The following is a 23,101-nucleotide window of genomic DNA, read 5'->3' on the forward strand; positions in this document are numbered from 1 at the left end:
TACAATAATAAGATATGGATAATGAATCATAGAAAAATGAAAAGAAGGAAACTAATATTCAGCAATTAAAATTCCACAAGTACTAAATTACATTTTTTTAAAAGGTAAAAATTAGAATTAGGCGGGGCTTTGAAAAGGACAAGCTTTAGTTTCTGAGATGATGCATGTGCCATACAGAAGGGTCACCTTAGAGGAGTTACACATGAAAGGAGACAGCATAAACTTTATTTTGGATACATCAACTTCGAGGCAAAAGAAAGACATTTAAACAGAGTCATAATCATATCACAGTTTCTTCAAACTTATTTGTTCATTACGCAGGACATTTTAATTTTAAGAGTTTTTAGATATTCTATATTGAGAGACAGTTCAGTAAATTGCATTAAAAGGTAAATAGCATGTGTTCAAGAAATTCATTATAATTGATTTTTAATTATCTAACTAAGGCATCGACTTATATCTAATTTTGCTAATTCCAATGACAATTGACTTAAAATTGAATAATATATATTAAATTATTGCAATTTCTCACTTTCTTTTTGGATGTATAAATACAACAAACATTTAAAATTTACTCTCTCTCTCTCTCTATCTATCTATATATATATATATATATATATATACCATTTGTTTAACAGGCTTGGCTGTTAAATGTAACTGCTGCTCTTGCAGATAACAGAAGTTCAGTCCCAGGTCAAGTGACTCATTCTCACATGTAACTTCAGCTCCAAGGAATTCCATTCCCTCCTCGGCTTCTATGGGAACCTGTATGCATGCACACAGGCACCTGTGCACATACAAAATAAAAAAAAATACATCCTTTTGAAAATTGCATTTGTGCTTAAACTTTCCTTTGACTTAAGAATAATCACAGTAGTTGTTACATGTTCCTTTGATCAATCTCTCTCTCTCTCTCTCTCTCTCTCTCTCTCTCTCTCTCTCTCTCTCTCTCTTAAAACCAAATTCATGGTGTTTATGGGAGCAGTGGGTATATACATATGAGTCCAGCAGCTCACAGAGGCCAGAAGTGATGGGTGCCCTGGATGATGAATTTGAGCCACTTGATGTGGGGGCTGGAGTTGGAATTCTATTCATCTCTAGGAATAGTAAACAGTTAACTGTTAAGTTCTCTCACTGTGTCTCTCTGTCTCTGTCTCTGTCTCTGTCTCTCTCTCTGTCTCTCCGTAAGTGTGTGTGCATCTATACATCTATACAGACACAGAGACACACACCACAAAGCTTCCTGCTTTACAAACATTGTACTATTGTACAGTGACTCATGTTTCTATGTGAACACACATTACATAGATGGATTGTCTCGTGAAAGGAAATTTGTAATCTGTATTTTGGAGTCAATGAATTTAGAATGTAAGATCCCCAGGGACAATTTTTTTTCTCTTTTTTCCCCTGTTCTTTCAGCCCACAAGCAGGGTTTAACACGTTATAAATACTTAACATGGTAATTAGGATACGATTTAAAATATTAATAAACAAAAATCTGAGTCAGGAAGAAGTGGTCTAGACAGAAAAGTGATTCTTGAGTTACATGCAGGGCTCTCCTCTTTTAAGCCCCTCTGTCCAATTCTTAGCCATCAGATAATACATTGAGTCTTTTTATTTCCTTTTCCTGTGCCTTATTTTCACATGCAATTGAATAAATGATAGGTGTTTGGTTTTTTATTGTAAATACCTTTCAATTTTGTTTCCTAATTAACTTTTCACCTATTAGAAAAATTTAAGAATCTCAAACTGATAACACTTTAACCTATGTTATGTCTTAGTGCCTAGGACATTGTTCTTTTTGTTTTATTAACTAGAGAAATGTTTTTCAAGCAATGTATTCTGACCGTACTTCCTCTTCCATGGCTCTTTCCAGATCTTCCCCCTCATTCCTATCCATCCAATGACACACTCTTTATTTCTCATTCTTTAAAAGTCAAAGAGGTAAAAACAGAAAATAGAAAGAAAGAAAAAAGGAAGGAAGGAAGGAAGGAAGGAAGGAAGGAAGGAAGGAAGGAAAGAAAGAAAGAAAGAAAGAAAGAAAGAAAGAAAGAAAGAAAGAAAGAAAGAAAGAAAGAAAGAAAATAAGAAAGAAAGAAAGAAAGAAAGAAAGAAAGACAATATATGAAACAAATGCATACACACACAAGCAAAATCCACAATAATCACAAAATCATGAAGCATAATTAATATGCAAGCAGAAGACCAATATGGCAAGAATGTCCAAACGAAACTGAATGTCTACCAAAATACTGTTGAGTTTGTCTTGTTTTAACCATCTACAGGCAGGACATGAGGCCTATTTATCCTTTTTTTTTTTTTAAAGATTTATTTATTTATTATATGTAAGTACACTGTAGCTGTCTTCAGACACTCCAGAAGAGGGAGTAAGATCTCGTTACAAGTTGGTTGTGAGCCACCATGTGGTTGCTGGAATTTGAACTCTGGACCTTTGGAAGAGCAGTCGGGTGCTCTTACCCACTGAGCCATATCACCAGCCCAAGGCCTATTTATCCTTAAGTATGTATCTACCCTACATAACCAGTGAGACACCAGTGGAGAGGACTAGTTCTTCCTTTGCAAGCAGAAGTCAATTGTACATAGATTCTTGGCTACACATGGTATCAGTGTCTGCTTCTTATTATTAGAACTGGTACTCTTTCTGGCTTGAAACTTCAGACCTTCACAGTCTCTATATGATGTGTCAGTCCTACTGTATGTGGGAGACACAGTTTCCTTAGTGTCATCCATGACTTCTGGCTCTTACAGACTTTCTGCATCATTTTCTGTATAGCTTTCTAATCAGAATGGAGGGATTTGATGAAGACTTTCCTTTTAGGACTGACTAAGTGTTCCAAGGTCTGTCTCTCTCACTCTCTACAGATTGTAATACATCATTCTTATCAGGTAATTTTTTTTTTTAGCATTTCTTTATCCAATTCTACAATGTCCCAAATATATTGTATTTCTATAACGAATTTAATGTTACACTTAAAATCAAATTCACATAGTTTCATGTATAGTAATTATTCATTTGGTTAGCACAAAAATCACACAATCATATTTTTAGTTACTTTATGCTAAAGTCATTTGTCTTTTCTTTTGTTTCCTTCTACAGGCCAAGAACTATAGCTTTAGCTGTCTTTTGGCAGGGTATCTAGCATCTACGTATGTATGTATGTATGTATGTATGTATGTATGTATGTATCTATCTATCTATCTATCTATCTATCTATCTATCTATCTATTCATATATAGGTACATATAACTTATATATTGTATGTATGCATACATTTACATGTGTATATGATTAGTTTTGCCTTCACTCTGTAATTACTTCTTCTATGCTTGATGTAGTCCTTTCTTATTCTGTTTAAGCTGCAAACACTTGAAAATGCTGTCAATTTCAAATGGGTGTCATTGTGCAAAACTACTTGGCAAGGTGTGGATGTAAGGAATATGTATTTTGTGCTGCTCTGTCTTTAAGCTGTCAGCTACTTTGGATCTGAGGAAGGGAGAAAAGATTTTTGTCAAATTATAAAATGGCTTCACATTTCTATGAGGACATGGCATGACAACTTCTGTTTACATTTTATAAACAACAAATATGAACCAGCTTAAGACAATACAGGCGTGAAGACTGCTTCATGCACACAAGTTTGTGCAATGAATGCGATACTGGGTGATTATATCTTATTTCAGGTGGACTGAATACTAGTAAATAGTAGTAATGTATACCAAAATATGTATTATAATAATTTTTGTCATTAGCCAAACAAAGCTTATTATAATATGTGTTTTCTGTGAATAGATGTGGGTCCTAGCATGTTTTAGCATTATCAACACAGAGTATGACATCAATCAGTATTATAGCTACATAGCTGTAGTTATTTTATCTGATTGCATTAAAATATCACATAACAGGAACTATAACATCTCAAAGAAAAGCACTTATATGTATACATGCAAACTTTGCTTCCTATTTCAGGAGATTCTGGGACAAACCACTTAGAGCTACATTGGCTCTCAAGTCAAAAACTGCTATTATCTCTCTGCGGCTTGCCTCCTTCTCTTATGCCATTAGCAGTTACATTTGTTAGAAAGTCAGTACTTCCACTTAAGCATCTTCCACGATATCAAATCATTATAACTTCTTTTCTGCAATCATCATTTTTTCCCTGAATTTTCCTTCACCACTTGGGTAAATGCACTTATTGTTGCTTAACTCAAAGAATGACATCCAGTTTTTACCTATTTGATTTCTTGGGATGATCTGGGTCTCCTCTTTCAACCCTTGCCTCCTCTGCTCCTTTATTAATTCAGTCTGCTTTTTCTTTTCTGAGTGATTTCCCCAATACCAATAATCATTGGAGTCCACCATTCTTCTCTTGTCTCATCTGATTCACACATGCCTCATCACCAATTTCACCCAGCTCCATCATTTCAAGTACTACTAATATTTTACAAACATTTACCATCAGCCTAGGTGTCTACTTGATGAAGTGACATTTTGAACTCTCTGTAAATATCTCTGCTTTGAGAGCTCACAGTGAGACAATGATACTAAACACAATCAAAACTTGTTCCATTTTGTTAGCCCACATATTTGCCTCATGTTCTTCATATACATTCTTTGAGAATTGGCTCAGTATTCACAATAGCCACTTTCTTGAACATACCCCATGTTCTTAACTTAGAATTTTACCAGGACTCTGGTTTTCAGGATAGTATTTAATCTGATTCTAAAGATTTGCATATTCTTACATGTGTTGTCAAAACTTAGATTTTCATATGCTCGTTTCAGGCTCACCCTCTCCACCTCTGTGTTGAAGCCTATCCCTCATTCTTTATATTTGCCAGCATTTCTCTTTGATATTATTATTCACATATTTAAATAAAACTATGAATGCATGTTTGAAGGCATGGAACCTTCTCAAAAAGCTATGAATTAGACAACCATATATATGACCTAGCTGCTCCACTCATGAGCTTATACCTAAAGAAGTCTATATCCACCACAGAGACATTTACATGCCTGTGTTTGTCATTGGTGCTTTCACAATAGCAAGGTCATGATGTCATCTCACATGGCCAATAGGTGACTTAATAATGAAATGTGGTATTTATGTAATATAGGGTTTTATTTAGTTGGAGAGAAAAATGAAATCGCAAAACTTGCAGGAAAATTGATGTCACTAGACTATATTTTACTATTTTAAGGAAAGAAATCCAGCCTCAGAAAGATAAATATTATATATTCTAATGCATATATGGATCCTAGCTTAGTCAATATGTATATTCAAGCAGGAGAAAAACATGGCCAAATGACTAGAAAACGTAAAGAGGACTATGTTACTGAAATAGACGTATATCTAAGGAGAGGGTTAGGCAGACTGCAGAATCTAATAGGAGGAGCACAGAGACAACAAGCTAAGGCTTAGGAGAGAGAACAAGGGGTAGCTAAGGAGTAGAATGACACGAATCAAACAAAATGAAACGCTTATGGAAACAAGTAAAATGTGAAATTAAGGAAGAAAGTTTTGAAAAGCAAGGAAGGAAGACAGAGTAAGTTACCACCTACAGGACAGCATCAAATAGTATGGGCACACCATGCCCGAGTCCTGAAGCACCCACACACATTGGTATTTTGTAACATCAGTCTTCCATACTGCAATACATTTTGTTTGTTTGTTTATTGTTGTTTTGCTTTTGTGGTTTTGTTTTTAATCACTGACTAGATACCTTACAGAAAGAACAGAATGAGAGCTTTATTTTGGCTCAAGGTTCAGGGGATGCACTTCATTCTGGCAGGAAGGGGTGGTGGTGATGGCAGCTGAAGTGGCTTTGTCTGTAGTAGGGAAAGCTTACAGCTGACCAGACACAGAGAACCAAGGTCTAGATATAACACTTAATCTCCGCCTGCTGTGACTTATATCTGTTAAGCAATTCCTGCTTTTTAAGGAGTGCAAGCTTCTCAAAATGTACTCCATGGTGGGCGACCTGTTCAAACAATGATCCTGACCGAGAACATGCCACATTGAAGTCAGAACACACCAATGAAGTGAGTAAGGGCCACTGGAGGAGAGATCTGAGATGGAGCCTTCAATGTGAATGACAATTGATGCTACATATTCTGGAGAAACAGGAATAAATATATCTTCCTCATGGATGTAGTTCTCCAGTTCTAAGGAGAGGGTTAACTGGACACCATGAATTTTATGTGTTACTTTGGTCCAAGAATGTATGAGATCATATTTCTCAAGACAGGGTTTCTCAGCACAAACAGTTCTGGCTGTCCTGGAAGTCCATTTGTAGGGCATGCTGGCCTCAAACTCATAGAGATCCACCTGCCTCTGCTTCAGTATGTATGGATTAAATGTGTATGCAACCACTGCCAGGCATAAAACCACTTTTGAGGTCACCAATGGGTAGCCAAAATAACGACCTTATCAATACAAGTAATTTTTTTATGAATCTGAGTCCAGAATTCTTAGAACCTGTGTGCATATTATCAAAGTACTTTGTACAAAGAACTCATGTGAGTACAAGCATCTCTTTGCCTTCCATTCCTTTTTATGTATATTTAACATGTTCTACAAACCATTTATCTTATATTGAACGACTCTCATGTGTTCTACTTAAACATTTTGCTTCCTGGGTACATAAATCATTCTTAAAATAATTTAAAAGCTTAGTCTGTTTTTCCACACCAGAGATTTATTCATGTAGTAGAATGGCCTGCTGAGGATAACTGAATCGTTTAACCATATAATTTGATGCTGCTTTTTTGGAGTTTTTTGGGGGGCGGGGTGGGGAGGTAGATAATTCTGATCTTTTTTTCTCTTCAAGCAAGATTTTCTTAGGATTATGATTCAGTATTGGCTCATGGCAGCCTATGAAACATGAATCAACTTTGCCTTCTTTCATTACTTGTTCTTGCAGGATGCTCTTTCTGTATTTGACTGCCTAGAGGGTACCCTGCTTTAATGAAGCCCACACTCTTCCAATTCATAATATTCCGTGAAGAGTCCATAATGCCACAGGCACACATACACCCAGAAAGAACCCTACACATACTGAACTGCTTCAGGGCCCCTCCATTCCTGTGTTCTGGATTTCAACATGGTTTGTTTGCAGTGTCTCTGATGGTTTTCATTCAGAACTTGTACTGTGAAACCTTGCCTGCTTTGACTTTCGATCTATTTTATTTATTTATTTATTTATTTATTTATTTATTTATTTATTAACAATTGTTCGACCTGGAGGGTATCATCCTGAGTGAGGTAACCCAATCACAAAGGAACTCACACAATATGTACTCACTGATAAGTGGATATTAGCCCAGAAACTTAGGATACCCAAGATATAAGATACAATTTGCTAAACACATGAAACTCAAGAAGAACGAAGACCAAAGTGTGGACATTGTGCCACTTCTTAGAATTGGGAACAAAAAACCCATGGAAGGAGTTACAGAGACAAAGTTTGGAGCTGTGTCGAAAGGATGGACCATCTAGAGCCTGCCATATCCAGGGTTCCATCCCATAATCAGCTTCCAAACGCTGACACCATTGCATATACTAGCAAGATTTTGCTGAAAGGACCCAGATATAGCTGTCTCTTGTGAGACTATGCCGGGGCCTAGCAAACACAGAAGTGGATGCTCACAGTCAGCTATTGGATGGATCACAGGGCCCCCAATGGAGGAGCTAGAGAAAGTACCCAAGGAGCTAAAGGGATCTGCACCCCTATAGGTAGAACAACATTATGAACTAACCAGTACCCCGGAGCTCTTGACTCTAGCTGCATATGTATCAAAAGATGGCCTAATAGGTCATCACTGGAAAGAGAGGCCCATTGGACTTGCAAACTTTATATGCCCCAGTACAGGGGAACGCCAGGGCCAAAAAGTGGGAGTGGGTGGGTAGGGGAGTGGGTGGGAGGGTATGGGGGACTTTTGCGATAGCATTGGAAATGTAAATGAGGAAAATACCTAATAAAAGTATTTTAAAAATTGTTCGGTAGTAGATACTGGGATCCCTGCTGTTTTCTAACTTTGGCTTGACTCCTCTTTTCACATCTTATTTCTTAGCCTTCTTGACATACAATTCAGGTACCCCACATAAGACACATCGGAAGGCAACAAACAGCTCAGAGACAGATGAAATCTTTATCAACTATTTTAGGAAGATTTTCCTGCAGGACAATTCCTAGATCTTTGAAGTAGCTTAATCTTACTATGTTAATGTTAAAGATACTACTATTTCTCTAGGTTGTTTCCAGCTTCTGGCTATTACAAATAAAGCTGCTGTGAATATAGTGGAGCACATGTCCTTGTGGTATAGTCGCACATCTTTTGGAGTGGTAAACCTGGGTCTTGAGTTAGAACTATTCCCAATTTCCTGAGAAGCCACTAAATTGATTTCCAAAGTGGTTGTACAAGTTTTCAATTGCACCAGCAATGGAGGAGTGTTCCCCTTGCTCCACATCCTCCTCTGCACATGCTGTCACTCAGAGTTTTAGATCTTAAGACATTCTGAAAGGTGTAAAATGGAATCTCAGAGTTGTTTTGATTTGTACTTCCTCCATGACTGCTGCATTGTCTGGCCTCAGCAGGGAGAGGATCCTCCTAGTCCTGCTGTGACTTGATTTGCCAAAGTGAATTGATACCCATGGGGAGCCTTCACTTCTCAGAAGAGAAAGGGAGGGGAATGGTGAGGCAGGAGTGTGGGAAGGTGGGAGGAGTGGAGGGAAGGTAAAGGCGGGGCTTCAATAGGGATGGAAAGCGAATAAATAAATTAAGAAAAGATACAATTATTTCTCCATATTATTTCCAAAACATATGTTTTTATTCTTCATTGCTCGCTGGGTCCAAACTCCATCTGAAATGAGGATGATCATCATCAGGCATTTTAATTGGTCAGTGTACTTTCAATGCCTGATAGCATATGTATGTGAACACTATCCAGAAGGGAATTTTTTATGTGATATTTTATCCAGTGGATTTTACCCAAAGAACAAAGGTAACCATGCACTTTCTTTTCTTGCTGATCAAGCTAAAGGTTCAATTGGCTTCAGTAATATCAGTGATGAAAGTAATGAAATAAGACACATGTATTCATGGCTCGTATTTGATACTTGGTGTACATTATCAATGAGAAGCCAAGCAGTGTCTTGAGAAGATTTTTTTTTCTTTAGTGTGGAAATTAACACAGCTGAGCTTGGTTTACTCATGTAAGGGAATGAAGATGTACATAAGATTCCATGACTCTAACTATAATTAACAACCTCTAATTGGGATCACAGTAAGGAAAAAAGTCTGACAGGAGGGTTTACACTAGAATTTTTTTCTACCTAGAATTTTAAACGTATTGTGAATTTTCTTTCTCCCATAGCAGACTTTATAATCATCTAAGGAGATATGAGATATGATATAACTAGCCGTGGAGTATTTCCTACCTAAATTATTATTTTTTTTTTAAAAAGGATAAATTATTTTAGAACAATCGTTGTACTTACTTATCTCCACATGTGTTTCTCTTAGGTCTTGTGCCACCTAGTATTAATGATATAACACTCTCTGTAACTTGTTTTCTATCATGTTTACTAAAAATAACTAATAGCCTACATTCTTCAAGAACACTAAGATAGTCTAAGTTTTTATTTGAAATTCAAATACACATTTGTCAAGTTGCTAGTTTACAGTAATCATAGGTATGTATAAAGGCTGACAGCGTTACACACTAATTGATCAAGTAAGAAGATACTTATTTGTTTGTGTGACAGTACAGGTACACGAGTCAGCCACTATGCACACTGTAATTTTTATGTTAAACACTATTTTTGTAGAGATAACAACTAGTATACAGTATGAGCATTACAGTAAACATGAAAGGCAATGAAACAAAAGTTGGCTATTACAATAGTATTTAGTATGAGTTTTGTTATCAGAATAAACCAATTTATTTAGTATATTTTATTTTGTTTATGAGTATATTGCCTGTATACATGTGTGTACATTGTATGAATGCTTAGTACCCATGGAGACCAGAAAGCATCAGATACCACATATATGGAGTAGCAGAGCATGGTAAGCTGCCATGTGAATGCTTGGAATTCAACCTGAGTCCTCTCCACCACTAATAATACATCAACCTCTTTTTAATTTGTTGTTACTATTTTTTATTAATTTCTTAATACTTGGATTATATTCATTCCAATACTTTTTATATTCACCAAACTTCCCAAACTCCAATATCTGATTGTCTTCTTTTTTATTTCATAGGTCCATGGAGTTCAATTTGTGATGTCCATATAATCTTTTTGTATGGCCATCCACTGGAGAATGGTCAACCTACCAGGGATCATTCCCTTCAAAAACTGTCTATCTCTGTGTGTCTGTCTGTCTGTCTGTCTGTCTCTTTCTCTCTCTGTGTGTCTGTGTGTCTGTCTCTCTCTCTCTCTCTCTCTCTCTCTCTCTCTCTCTCTCTCTGTGTGTGTCTGTGTGTGTCCTTACTTTCTCTTGCCCAACAGCTATCACTTAACAATATAGCTTCTGCTGAGTGTAGTCTTTGTACCTACCTCCCTGTCCATGCTGTGGTTTTGTGTAGCCTAGGCTTTTACTGTCTTGTGCATGCTCCTGAAACTTCAGTGATTTCGTACATAAAATTGCTGTATTGTGTTTGAAAAACACAGTTTCACTGTCATTATCTGCCCTTTGTGACTCTGACAATCAACATGCTCCCTCTTCGATGATCATCATGAGCCTTGTGGGGAGGGACATGATATAAATGTTCCACTTAGATCTGATGCTCTGATTCTCTGCACGTTGAGCAGTTATTAGTCTCTGTATAAATCACCAGCTACATCAGAAAGAAGTTTCTCTGTTGAGGGTTCAGAGAAATCATTAATCACCAGAACCATTAGAATTTGGTTTAAGTTTCCATGTAGGAGAGTAGCAGGAGTAGGTTCTCCTTCTAGGGATTATGGCCTATCAGAACAGGTTTATAATCCTGATCATGGTCTCAGTAATGGGACAAGATATTATGGAGCAAGTCTAAATGACAAATAGAAAGTATTTGGTTACTCTCATAACATTTTACATGGGTTTAAGTTTTTATATACTAGCAAAAGTTTAATTTTTTTCATCTTTCAGGTTTTTTTTTCTTTTTTTGTTCCAAGAGGAAAATGAAGTCATGGCTAAGTCTTTGCCAAAATGTCTTTATTCTTCTTCAGAGTTTAAGGCTTTTGCAGGCCCTCTTGGTACTATGAAGAGAGCTCTTCTAACTAGTGTGGTATGAGGGAAGTGTGCCATTTTAGGTTTTCTCAGGAAGTATGCTTTCTCCTCTATTTCCAAATAAGAAGCAAAGAGCAGGACACAAATGGGGAAAGGCACCTGAACTACATTTCAGTAGAAAGTAACTTCTCCCTAATTCTTGAAGGTTGAAAAAGGGAAGAATTAATTGCATTTGTGTCTGACCTTCTCTATGCATTGACTTGTTTTTCATTTCCTCAGAGTAATAGAGCATATTAATATTGTAAGCCTTTTCTTTAGAAAATGTGTATGCTGCTTTGCCTTACCTGGAATGCATATGGAGCCTAGAAGTCAGACATCTGTGAGTGTCTCTGTCTCTGTCTCTGCCTTCCAAGTGTTGGAATTAAAGGCATACATTGCAAGACTCAACACACTACATGCCTCTTAAAAAAGTGGAAATAACTGTATCTTCAATCCTTTTTTTAAATTTTGTTTTTTTATTAGGTATTTATTTCATTTACATTTCCAATGCTATCCCAAAAGCTCCCCACCCACTCCCCCACCCGCTCCCCACCCGCTCCCCCACCCACTCCTCCACCCACCCACTTCCACTTTTTGGCCCTGGCATTCCCCTGTACTGAGGCAGATAAACTTTGCATGACCAATGGACCTCTCTTTCCACTGATGGCCGACTAGGCCATTTTCTGATACATATGCAGCTAGAGACATGAGATCTGGGGGGCACTGGGTAGTTCATATTGTTATTCCACCTATAGGGTTGCAGATCCTTTTAGCTCCTTGGTTACTTTCTCTAGCTCCTCCATTGGGGGCCCTGTGATCCATCCAATATATGACTGTGAGCATCCACTTCTGTGTTTGCCAGGCACTGGCATAGCCTCACAAAAGACAGCTATATCACGGTCCTTTCAGCAAAATCTTGCTCGGGTATGCAATGGTGTCAGCGTTTGGAGGCTAATTATGGGATGGATCCCCAGGTATGGCAGTCTCTAGATGGTCCATCCTTTTGTCTCAGCTCCAAACTGTGTCTCTGTAACTCCTTCCATGGGTGTTTTGTTCCCAATTCTAAGAAGGGGCAAAGTGTCCACACTATTGTCTTCATTCTTCTTGAGTTTCATGTGTTTAGCAAACAGGTGACAGCAGATGCTGGTGAGGATGTGGAGAAAGAGGAACACTCCTCCCTTGTTGGTGGGATTGCAAGCTTGTACAATCACTCTGGAAATCAGTCTGACTGTTCCTCAGAAAATTGGACATAGTACTACCAGAGGATCCCTCAATACCTCTCCTGGGCATATATCCAGATGATGTTCCATCCGGTAAGAAGGACACATGCTCCACTATGTTCATAACAGCCTTATTTATAATAGCCAGAAGCTGGAAAGAACCCAGATGCCACTCATCAGAGGAATGGATACAGAAAATATGGTACATTTACACGATGGAGTACTACTCAGCTATTAAAAAGAATGAATTTATGAAATTCCTAGGCAAATGGATGGATCTGGAGGGTATTATCCTGAGTGAGGTAACCCAATCACAAAAGAACTCACACAATATGTACTCACTGATAAGTGGATATTAGCCCAGAAACTTAGAATACCCAAGATATAAGATACAATTTGCTAAACACATGAAAATCTTCAGTCCTTTTTAAAAAAATTAAGTCTTTATTTTGTTTATGCTTTTACTCCGATTTTAAGTCATTAGTATAATCTGAATATTGATCCTCAATGAGTTGTTTAGCTGGTGGAGGGTGAATCCCACGCTGTTAGCTTCCTTTTCAATTGGTTGACCATTTCTTTTGATGTACAGTACTAGTAATATTTTTTAAATCTTATTTGCCAGTTGTTTGTCTGTGGCTTTCACCTCTCATCAAATAACTTTATTTTTGGAGGAGATGGATATCATCACTGAGAACTATAACGAGTAAAAGTATAGACATCTGACTTTCTGATACCCCTTCTTCAGTTGGTACACCCAAAATCTAACTCCTAAACAGAATGCTCAGGGAGCATCATGGAAGAGGAGGAGAAAAATCATGAGATACAGAAGACCACAAAGTCTGCTTTGAAGAGAGGAATTTTAATCCAGTCACATGGCTCTGACAAGGGATCATATCAAAGATAAGATCTGCCTAAAATACAGACAAGCCACATTCCTTTAGGAATCCAGGCAGACATTTAGTACACACCTTTAATCCCAAACAATGATGTCTAAATGAGAGGCAGGCAAATGATGTATCAGAGAAAGATTTGACAATGAGTCAGAGGTAGGATACACCCAGGTCTCATGAGACCAGACTGGAAAGAGGCTACTTAAGAGCAGTGAGGGAGCAGGAGGTCATTTCTGTTCAGAGGAGTTCAGGTCAATCAGTTGATGGAGTTCAGAGGCAGTCCTTCCTAGCACAGCAATTCAGTGAGAAGCTGAGGGAAGCCAATTTGAATCAGTCAGCTCGGAGAGGAGTTTGGGCCAGAATACCTGAGTTGAACAGCAAGCCAGAGTTGAGAAAGAGCTAGAAAGATTACATTTATTCAGCAGTAAGTCTCAGAGGCTGAACCATTCTAAATCTAGCAAATAGAGGCTGGAAGCTGAAGCCTTCAAGGATGTTTAGATTGTATAGAATCTAGACTCCATCCCTAGGCCTAGGGATAATTAGTATAGAGAAAGAAATGCTCTAGTCTCAGCCCAAGCCATGCATTTGTAAAGCTTGATACAGCTCTTCATCTGAGGAAATAAAAGCAACATTTACAGCTAGGAGATAATGTATTCTGTATATGACAGGGAGCTATACCCATGAAATTGTAACAATATAGTCATTGATCTGTACAGTGGCATTATCTGGCATCTTAATGCCGAAAGGCATTTCACCTGAATGAAGAAGTACAGGCAATTAATGGACGTTGAGAGGAAGGATTGCTCTTCTCCAGGATGGGCCCCTGATATGTTATCTGATCCTAAGTAGTAAGTCCTAAACACATACACACAGCAATAGGAAATAGAACCAACAGGTTGTATTTATATATACATATACTTGTATATATGAACATGTATATGTCATAATAAGAACAAAGGAAGAGGCCAGGGAGTCATGGGAGGAGCAGATGGGGCAAAACACAAATTATGTTAAGATAATAGTCATGTTACAAAGATAAAATTATTTTTAAAAAGAATGAAATATATTATTTACACATAAAGCCATACTAAAATTTGAGTGGCAGGAACTGAAGCCGAGGCCATGGAGGAATATTGCTTACATGGCTTGCTTGGCTCATATTTTTTTAAGATTTATTTAAATTTAATCAACTTTTATAGTCATTAACTGCTAGTAATCTTTTTTAAATAACTCCACATAGATAGAAATTTATTATATCTCATATCCAACCAATACAGATTATATGGATATTCTATTTCCTTTCTTTAAGAACTTAAATGTATGCTTGCATGTTTTTTGTTTTGTTTTGGTTTTCTTTTCTTTTGTTTTGTTTTTTTATTATTAGGTATTTATTTCATTTACATTTCTAATGCTATCCCAAAAGTCCCCCACACACTTCCACACCCATTCCCCCACCCACCCACTCCCACCTCTTGGCCCTGGCATTCCCCTGTACTGAGGCATATAAAGTTTGCACAACCAATGGGCCTCTTTCCACTGATGGCAGACTAGGCCATCTTCTGATACATATGCAGCTAGAGACACAAGCTCTGGGGGATTACTGGTTAGTTCATATTGTTGTTCCACCTATAGGGTTGCAGATCCCCCCAGCTCCCTGGGTACTTCCTCCAGCCCCTCCATTGGGGGTCCTGTGATCCATCCAAAAGCTGACTGTGAGCATCCACCTCTGTGTTTGCTAGGTCCCGGCATAGTCTCACAAGCGACAGCTATATCAGGGTCCTTTCAGCAAAATCTTGCTAGTGTATGCAATGGTGTCAGCGTTTGGAGGGTGATTATGGGATGGATCCCCGTGTATGGCAGTCTCTAGATGGTCCATACTTTCGTCTCAGCTCCAAACTCTGTCTCTGTAGCTCCTTCCATGGGTGCCTTGCTCCCAGTTCCAAGAAGGGACAAAGTATCCACACCTTGGTCTTCATTCTTCCCGAGCTTCATGTGTTTCACAAATTGTATCTTATATCTTGGGTATTCTAAATTTCTGGGCTAATATCCACTTATTAGTGAGTACATATCATGTGAGTTGGCTCATTTTTTAATACCACCTGCCACTACAATTAATAGCTGCTGAGAGGAATTAGTCTTCTTCTGGGATGAGCCCCTGATAAGTTATCTAATCCTAACTGGTAAGCCATATGTGGTAAGACACACACACACACACACACACACACACACTGCCAAAATGCCAAAATGGCTCCCTATATAGTTGAAATTAGAAGATACTGAGATATACACTTGTTCTATTCAGTTACTACTTGCCTTGTATTTGTATTGAAACCATCCTTATATGTGAAAAATTAATTTGTGTTATTTAATAAATCTTTGTATTTTCATAGCTTATCCTTAATTACTTATTTCTTTGGCACATTATCTTATGAAACTGTATTATACATTCGAATCCATCTTGATTAGCATTAACATAAAACATTTTTAGCACACATCATGAATTGTTTTTGTATCACTAATTGGCAGTGTTCCCACTCACTATCACAACATCTCTAGTGATGCACTATGAAAAACTTTGCTTCCTGTTCCTGTGGCCTTAAGTTTTGCTGACCAAGAAGTTTGGGTTCCTGACAGGGGAGTCGTCCTGACAGGAGACAAAGCAAACATTCCATTGAATAAAAAGTTCAATGGACTTCCTTCCCCTGGTTACTTTCCCTGGTTATGCCTCTGATGTTCTTAAGCCCAAGAGGCTAAGAAAGGGATAACAGTGTTAGGAGGATTTATTGATCCAAACTACCCAGTATTGAGATTCTACAGCTTGTGCAGAGGAACTGTAGTGGAATTTAAGATTTAACAGAATAAAGGGGCTCAAAGTCATGATACACCATAGTGCTTTATGGGCATTTCATGGACCTTCTGTTTCAATATCTCAAAGTTCAAAGTGAAGACAGAGAAACTCTGAAAAACTTACAGAATATTTCTCATCACGATCATGGGATTTTCTCAGGAGACTGAAGGTCTCATGGTGAACGATAACTTCAGTATAGTGTCTCTAAAAGGCTAAATTGCATTGCTAAAGGTAGGAGAGGACACTTCTTGCCAGCATCATTCCTTTGGTAGATAGAGACATTAATCCCAGGGGAGTCAAGGAAGTTCTATGAGGATAGGCTTTACACAGCTGGACAACATGGAAAACTCTATTGTATGCATGCTACATGGGGATATTGTATTACTTTTTTGCAATGGAGATAAGGAAGATTATGCAGGAGCTGCACAAGATCCTTTAGGGCATTTCTTGGTGCTATGTGTTATGTTTAAAGTCAACAGGAAACTAAAAAAAAAAAAAAATCCAATCCAGGTAAGACACAACAGATCTGAATTCTTCATGAATGAAGGTAAGAGTCATTCCTTTCAGTTCTCAAGAACTACTGAGGAGGGTGGAAGAAAAATAGAACGTGTAACAGAAGAAGGTATTTATAGCCACTAGTAGAGGGGACAAGACCATATGCAGAAGTGCACATTGGAATAATGTGTTTCCATCACATTTTCATATATTATATAATTATATATATACACACATATATACATACATATATATACATATATATGTGTATATATGTACATATATGTACACATATGTACACATGGCAGATATAATGCACTAAAAGGCCAATCATTCCACAGTGGACATTGCCGATTGCCACCTGTGATAAAATATATAACTCATTTGAGGTTTCTAAGTGGGACAGATGTGTCATGCTAGGTAGAATTATGCTGGCTATTGTTTTCATTTGGAAATTATGTATGACATAAAGAGGTGGAATTTTGTGTGTCAAGTTGACAAGTTGACATCTTGATATTCAACTTTACCATATTTGGAATTAACTATAACCCAAGCTGCTGAATCTACCTCTGAGGGATATTCTTGATTGGGTCATTCGAGGAGACACATTAAACAAGAGCCATACCTTCTGATAGCAACCCACATAAAAGGAGTAGGAAACACAAAGCTGTTGATACTTTCCCTGCTTGCTCTCTCTTTCATGGACAGTTTCATCTATCCTGTGGTTGAGGAATTCCTTTCCTGGTACCAGAACTTATATCTTTGGCATCGCATACAGCCTGGTGCACTCAAAGACTACAGGGTTCTTAGCCTTCCCATTGAGAGACAGTCATTGTAAAACCGGCCAGACCACAATCTATAATCCATTTATGTATTTTCATTATATCAGGTCTGTTCTTTAGAGATTCTGGCTAATACTATTATTTCATTTGATACTCAGGACACGTATAATTGGAAGAATCAGCCACTATAGCATACATAAAAGTAGTTTTGTTCTATACTCCTTTTAAACAATAAATATAGAAAGTAATATTTGTAATAAAATGTACAAAAGAAGCATTATATATCTATGACCATGATCCTATATGTATCTATGAACTAAATTCATATTTTCATCTTATGCACTAATACTACTAATAAAAAGGTGGCTAATACCACTCTTGAGAAATGTAGACAACTATATGGAGATAGTTTTAGTTCACCATACTGTTTAATTTACCGTCTATTAAAATCAGTGGAAGCCAGTGATGGTCTTAACATTAAAACTGTTCATATATAATAAAAAGTACAAAAAGACTTTTCACTTCATGAATGGATATTTAGTAGCTCCTTTATTTTTTTACATTTCTGTGAATATTTAGGCAGCATTTATCAATGTGGGATGTTGAGCTAGCTGGACTAGTATCATTTTGGAACTTCTCAGGAGTTATAAGGTTGAGACAGACAGTACCTTTGACCTGAAGGATGCATGGCTTATGGGGGTTGAGACCAAGCAATGTTCATTATAAGAAGCTGCCTTGGATATTTTTTTGTATGCTGCATTTGATGGTCAATAAGCTTATAGGAACATTCACAATGGTGTTTCTTGTGTTCTTGCTAATGGGATAATCTAGTGATTTTGCAAACTTCTTGTACGAACCTTTCTCCATTTTGATAGGGAATGACTGTTCCTAGTGGCTAATGTTAGCGTGAGACAAAATAATTAGCCTCTGGACCTGGAACATTCCAATCAGCCCATTAGTCTCAACAGACACAGCTTCTTTGAGGGGGGGGGACTTTTTGTTCACACCAATGCAGTGTATTGTATAGACATTGTTAAGAGTGTAGCCTCTCATGATCCACCCAAGGCTTAGAGTTCCAGCATCTACAAAGAACTAGGATGCTCAAGTGAGCATGTTTGAGAAATAGTACTTTATGTAGCATATAATAATAATAATATTCATCTACTAATGTTTAATATTTTTACACTCAATTCTTACATCGTGATGTGAAACTTGAGTAACAGTCCAGGAGAGAAAGGGATATAAACCATATGGCTCGTCTTGAATTTTACTGTAGAATCATCAACTAGTCAAGTTCTTCCCCCAAAAGAACTTCATCTAGTGATCATACTTCAGTGAGTCAGGATGTGCACATCATTTCTAGTAAAATCTGGATTCTGCTCCTTTGGGCTTCTAATACTGCTTACTCTGGACCCTTGCTGTAACTTCTATTCAATGTCTACTTGGTGCTTTTTGTTCCTTTAGTGCATCAGTATCTTCCTCTCTCAAACATTTCCTTAAAGTATTGGTTTTTATTTACTGATGTCTCCTTATTCCTGATCTATATGAATGGACACACACACACACACATATACACACACGGTCAGGGGAGAGGGAAAAGAGGGAGGAAAGAGACAGAGGGAGGGAGAGAGTCAGAGAGAGAGAGACAGAGATGCTTGAGGGGGAGGAGGAGGAATGGGGGAGGGGAAAGTTTCTAGGGACTAGAACATGTTCTTGGGGCTGCCAGACTATTGAATGCTGAAATTCAGTCATGCAGACAGGGAACACTTAACATGAGATCCTCAGCACTAAGGCAATGAATGGAGGCGACCTGAAGAGGTAATGCTAAGTGACAGACCCAGCCACACCCTAGACTGATTCAGGTTCCTGGGAGCTTGACTACCTTGCCTCTGTGGCAGAGAGCCACAGCAAACACAGAAGGCCACAGAGCAAGAAGGTTCCCAGTTCTCCAAAGCACATGCCAACACAAGCTTTCCTGTAAAGATGATTGTGTGGGAAAAGCTCAGGCAGGGCAAAGCAGAACCCATTATACTTTAGATCATCCTTGGTCCTCGCCATCATCAGGAGCATTGAGATCAGCGTGATCCTCAGCAGCCCCGGAGAAGCTTTTGGGGGAGAAGAGTGGAGTGTATCCACGAGCGCGTGTGCGTGAGGAGGAGAGAAAAGACGTGATTACTTCAGAATTTATTTAAGGGCCGGTGGAAACCACTGCGGCAGCTTCCAGGGGAAGCCCTTGTTCCAGAGGAAGAGGAGGTGGAGATTGCCAAGGAGGAGGAGGGGAGGAGACACAGGAGGAGTATCCTAGGCTTGCACTAGGCAAGTGAGAAGATGCTTGTAGCATCCTCACTCAGTTCCCAGCAGGTTGGTTCTGTCGGCCAACTGATGCAAGCAGATGAATTGCAGAGGGACTGGAAGGAAAAAAAAATTGTTGCAGCGGGCGGAGGCAGCGCGCGATGATGGGGCGGGGGTGTCTTCGGAGGTGGGTGGTGTGTGTGTGTGTGTGTGTGTGTGTGTGTGTTTGTATTTCTGCTTACCTTCCCAGAAAATAAGCACCTCCTTTAAGTGAAAGGATACACCCTAGAACAGAAGTAGGCTGGGCACCCAGAGAAGACCTGTCCTGCTTCTAGCATCCCCAGGGGACTCACTTCCTTTTAACCATCAAACTCCCAACATTTACCATAAACTTCACAGGGGCTCCGGGTGGGGTATTGGGTGGAGAATATCCTTTCCAGATAGGTACTTCCCACACTTCACCCCAAAGTTCCTGTTTGGAGGGGCACTTCTTCACCCTCTCTGGGTGGCCCGGGATGCCAAGGGGAGAAGTTATGCTACGTTAAGTTTCTGAAAGTCAGATCCAGTCCCGGATTACCATCTCTCCGCCCCCGGGCTCCTGGTGCACGCAAAAGCGGCGGCTGCCGCTGCTTGGGCGGCAAAGGGGCCGCGGCTGCTTTAAGAACCGCCTCCCCCTCTCTTCCCTTTGACAATGGTCTGAACCGAGCCCTGCTTCCCAAAGCAAAATTTGTAATATGCCATTTTTCCGATGGACCTTTCTCCTTTTGGCTGCTGACGGAGCCACGGGAAGATGCCGAACTGCTGCCACGTTAGGAAGCCAGGGCACGTTCCAAGAGAACGCTGGGGCTCGCGAGTGTCTAAGCTGTCTTTCTCCTCCCGTTGCTAAGGAAATGGTCCAGGACTGCTGGGTGTGAGCCTCACCTCTCCTCCAGCCGAGACTGCGGTTGTCATTGACAATTGAAGAAACAGGACCTGAAATAAGAGACATTAGGTACAGAAACTGTATTCGAGTTGCATGGTTTCTCTTCCGCTTCGGGTTTTTTTCCCCCCTTGACCACCTCCCCAGCCCCACCCCGCCCCCAGGGAAGAGGAGAGGCAAAGTCCTCCTTGTGGGTATTAGTTACCTTTGCTTTCCACCCATCTTCTCCATCCCCGATTTTTCTAGCTCCTGCCTAGCTCGTTCTCTCCTGGGGCTGAGGAACAATTTTAGTGTGGAAATTATGAAGTCAACTTCTTTCGGGGTGGTGGGGGTGTGGCTGAACAGTAACTGTCCAGCAGTGTGGGGTAGGCTTGCTGTTTGACCATCCGAACAGGCACAGAGGTAAAGAAAGTGAAAATGCTTCCATTAGACGTGGTAGGAATATTTCCCGAGGACAGGGGATTTCAAAGAGTTAAAGAGGAGGAGGAATATTCGTGTAATGTAATCAGACAATGGCTAGGCTTTCTCTTACTGAATTACTCCTTGAGGGTTAACGGAGACGGAGCTGGGAGGGTTCCGAAGACTAAGTAAGCCTTTGCAGAAGAAACTTACTACAGAGAACGACGGCTTCTTTGCCTGTGGTAGTGTATAATTTCTAGAAATATAATTAAATGAAGTTATCGACTTACAGAAATAAAAGTCTTTGGGAATATCCTTGTCTGAATAGGTATAGCTCCTAAGAACACATATTACCAAGGATCACTCTGGATCTCAAAATTCTTGCTGAATGACTCCACTGGGCATTCAAAACTTTTATTTTGGATTCTGAGAGGTTTAGAAGACAGTCAAGGTTATATCCTGACAGCGTGGGAGTTGGTTTTCTTGATATAAAATTATTCGTGCTAAATTTAAGCACTGAGATAATTAAACCAATCAGGGTTATTATTTTTCTCTCTCTTAAAAATGAAATTTACACTGTCTGAAACTGGGTCCTGAAACCTTCAATAGTTTACATGTCAAGTCATCTCTATCTAGATGAGGTTAATGCAATTATATTTCACATTGACATGAAAGAGGGATAATGAAAAGGCAAATTACCTCAGCAAACTGTGAGCTGACTCGTCTCTCAGTGATGGTGTAATGTTTGCAATTTTAGTTCCAAAAATGGCTATAAACGCAAAATGTGATATATCTGGGTGCAATACACAAGATACTGGATAACCATATCTACACCGTGCCAGGGTTCTACAACATATTCTTCATAGGATTTTAATTACTCCTAATACACCCAAGCTGTGCATTTGGGAATTGTTAGACTATGTTTTATGGTACATACAAGTACTTTATAAGATTATATCAGAATCTGAGGTCTTACATATTAACTAACCTAGCCCGTGAAAGTTGATTTGGTTTTTGTAGACAGTTTATAGTTTGTTTGTTTTTTATTTTCCATTTTACAGGAGAAGATTCTGAATTTAGTCATTTGCGTTGGCTTGGAAGAAAGTAGCATGCATTCATTTTATGTCCTACGTAATTTTGCATGGTTTGAGTTTTATGAATTGAATTTGGTGAGTTCAGAAGTATCTGCTACGATTACAGCTATAGACCTAGAAGCAAGACTTTTGATGTAGAATATTATTTCTGTAAGGATAAATGGTGACCAGTTTGTAACAGAGAGCACGTTTGGGTTTTTATAGTATTTTTATATATGTCACTGTGTGTTCTCTGTTGGATAACCCACTGGAATGCTAAAAGTGGGAATTTTATAAACAAATTATAATTCTTTAAGGTAGGAAACGTGTTATTCAAAGGCAAACCAACTTGCTCCATTTCATGTTTCAGGGGTCATATAGTCCTGTGTTATCACAGTGTAGATTGGATAGATTTTCTAAACTTTTCATCAAAGTATCTTTTGACTGACCAAATCCACAGCCATCTTTCACACTAATCGTAAGTCTTAAGTTTGTGACTGCCCAATGTCTCCTGCTAATAGCAAGGGGTTGCATCTAAGTACTCTGCTTTAATTGAGTGAAATTTTTGCTTGAAGTAATGGCAACAGTTAAATTCTCCTTGGGACTTAAAGTTGGTAGCAATGGCTTTCCTTTTGTAAAGGTATGATTTAAAATACAGATTGAAGAATGTGTAGATAACTGTATTTCCTGGCCCAGTTTGTTCTGTTACTTTGCTTTAACCTTCAGTGTCACAAATAAACACACAGGCTCACAGCCATGTCTCTCAAGAGTGTCACAGTTATTCCATGTGTGAATGTCATGCACAGCACAGCAAGGGGACTAACCCTTTCAAATAAGCCAATGTGTTGAAAAGTTTTGGTGTGTTTTTCAATTAGTGTTAAAAAAATGTGTAGCAGTTAAAATAGGGG

The 23,101-nt window shown here is 38.7% G+C and overlaps 1 protein-coding gene and 1 long non-coding RNA gene across 17 annotated transcripts in view; one reads left to right on the forward strand and one right to left on the reverse strand.

Annotated features, from left to right (window-relative positions):
* Nucleotides 1–19,410: 19,410 nt before the first annotated feature.
* On the reverse strand, nt 19,411–21,139 carry LOC110303797 (uncharacterized). Its single transcript, XR_002378960.3, has 3 exons — nt 20,927–21,139; nt 20,188–20,774; nt 19,411–19,918 (listed from the first exon to the last, which is right to left on the reverse strand). It is a non-coding gene; the product is annotated as an uncharacterized LOC110303797 (long non-coding RNA).
* Nucleotides 20,525–23,101, forward strand: part of Ppfia2 (PPFI scaffold protein A2) — a 459,906-nt gene continuing 457,329 nt past the window's right edge. For all 16 annotated transcript variants that reach the window (XM_085843123.1, XM_085843126.1, XM_085843125.1 and 13 more), the window contains exon 1: nt 20,525–20,793. The gene's annotated coding sequence lies outside the window, so the exon portion shown is untranslated. The remainder of the gene's footprint in view (nt 20,794–23,101) is intronic.

The sequence above is a fragment of the Mus caroli genome, unplaced genomic scaffold (genome assembly GCF_978045245.1).
Source record: "Mus caroli unplaced genomic scaffold, Mus_caroli_1 scaffold_9, whole genome shotgun sequence".
Taxonomy (NCBI): domain Eukaryota; kingdom Metazoa; phylum Chordata; class Mammalia; order Rodentia; family Muridae; genus Mus; species Mus caroli.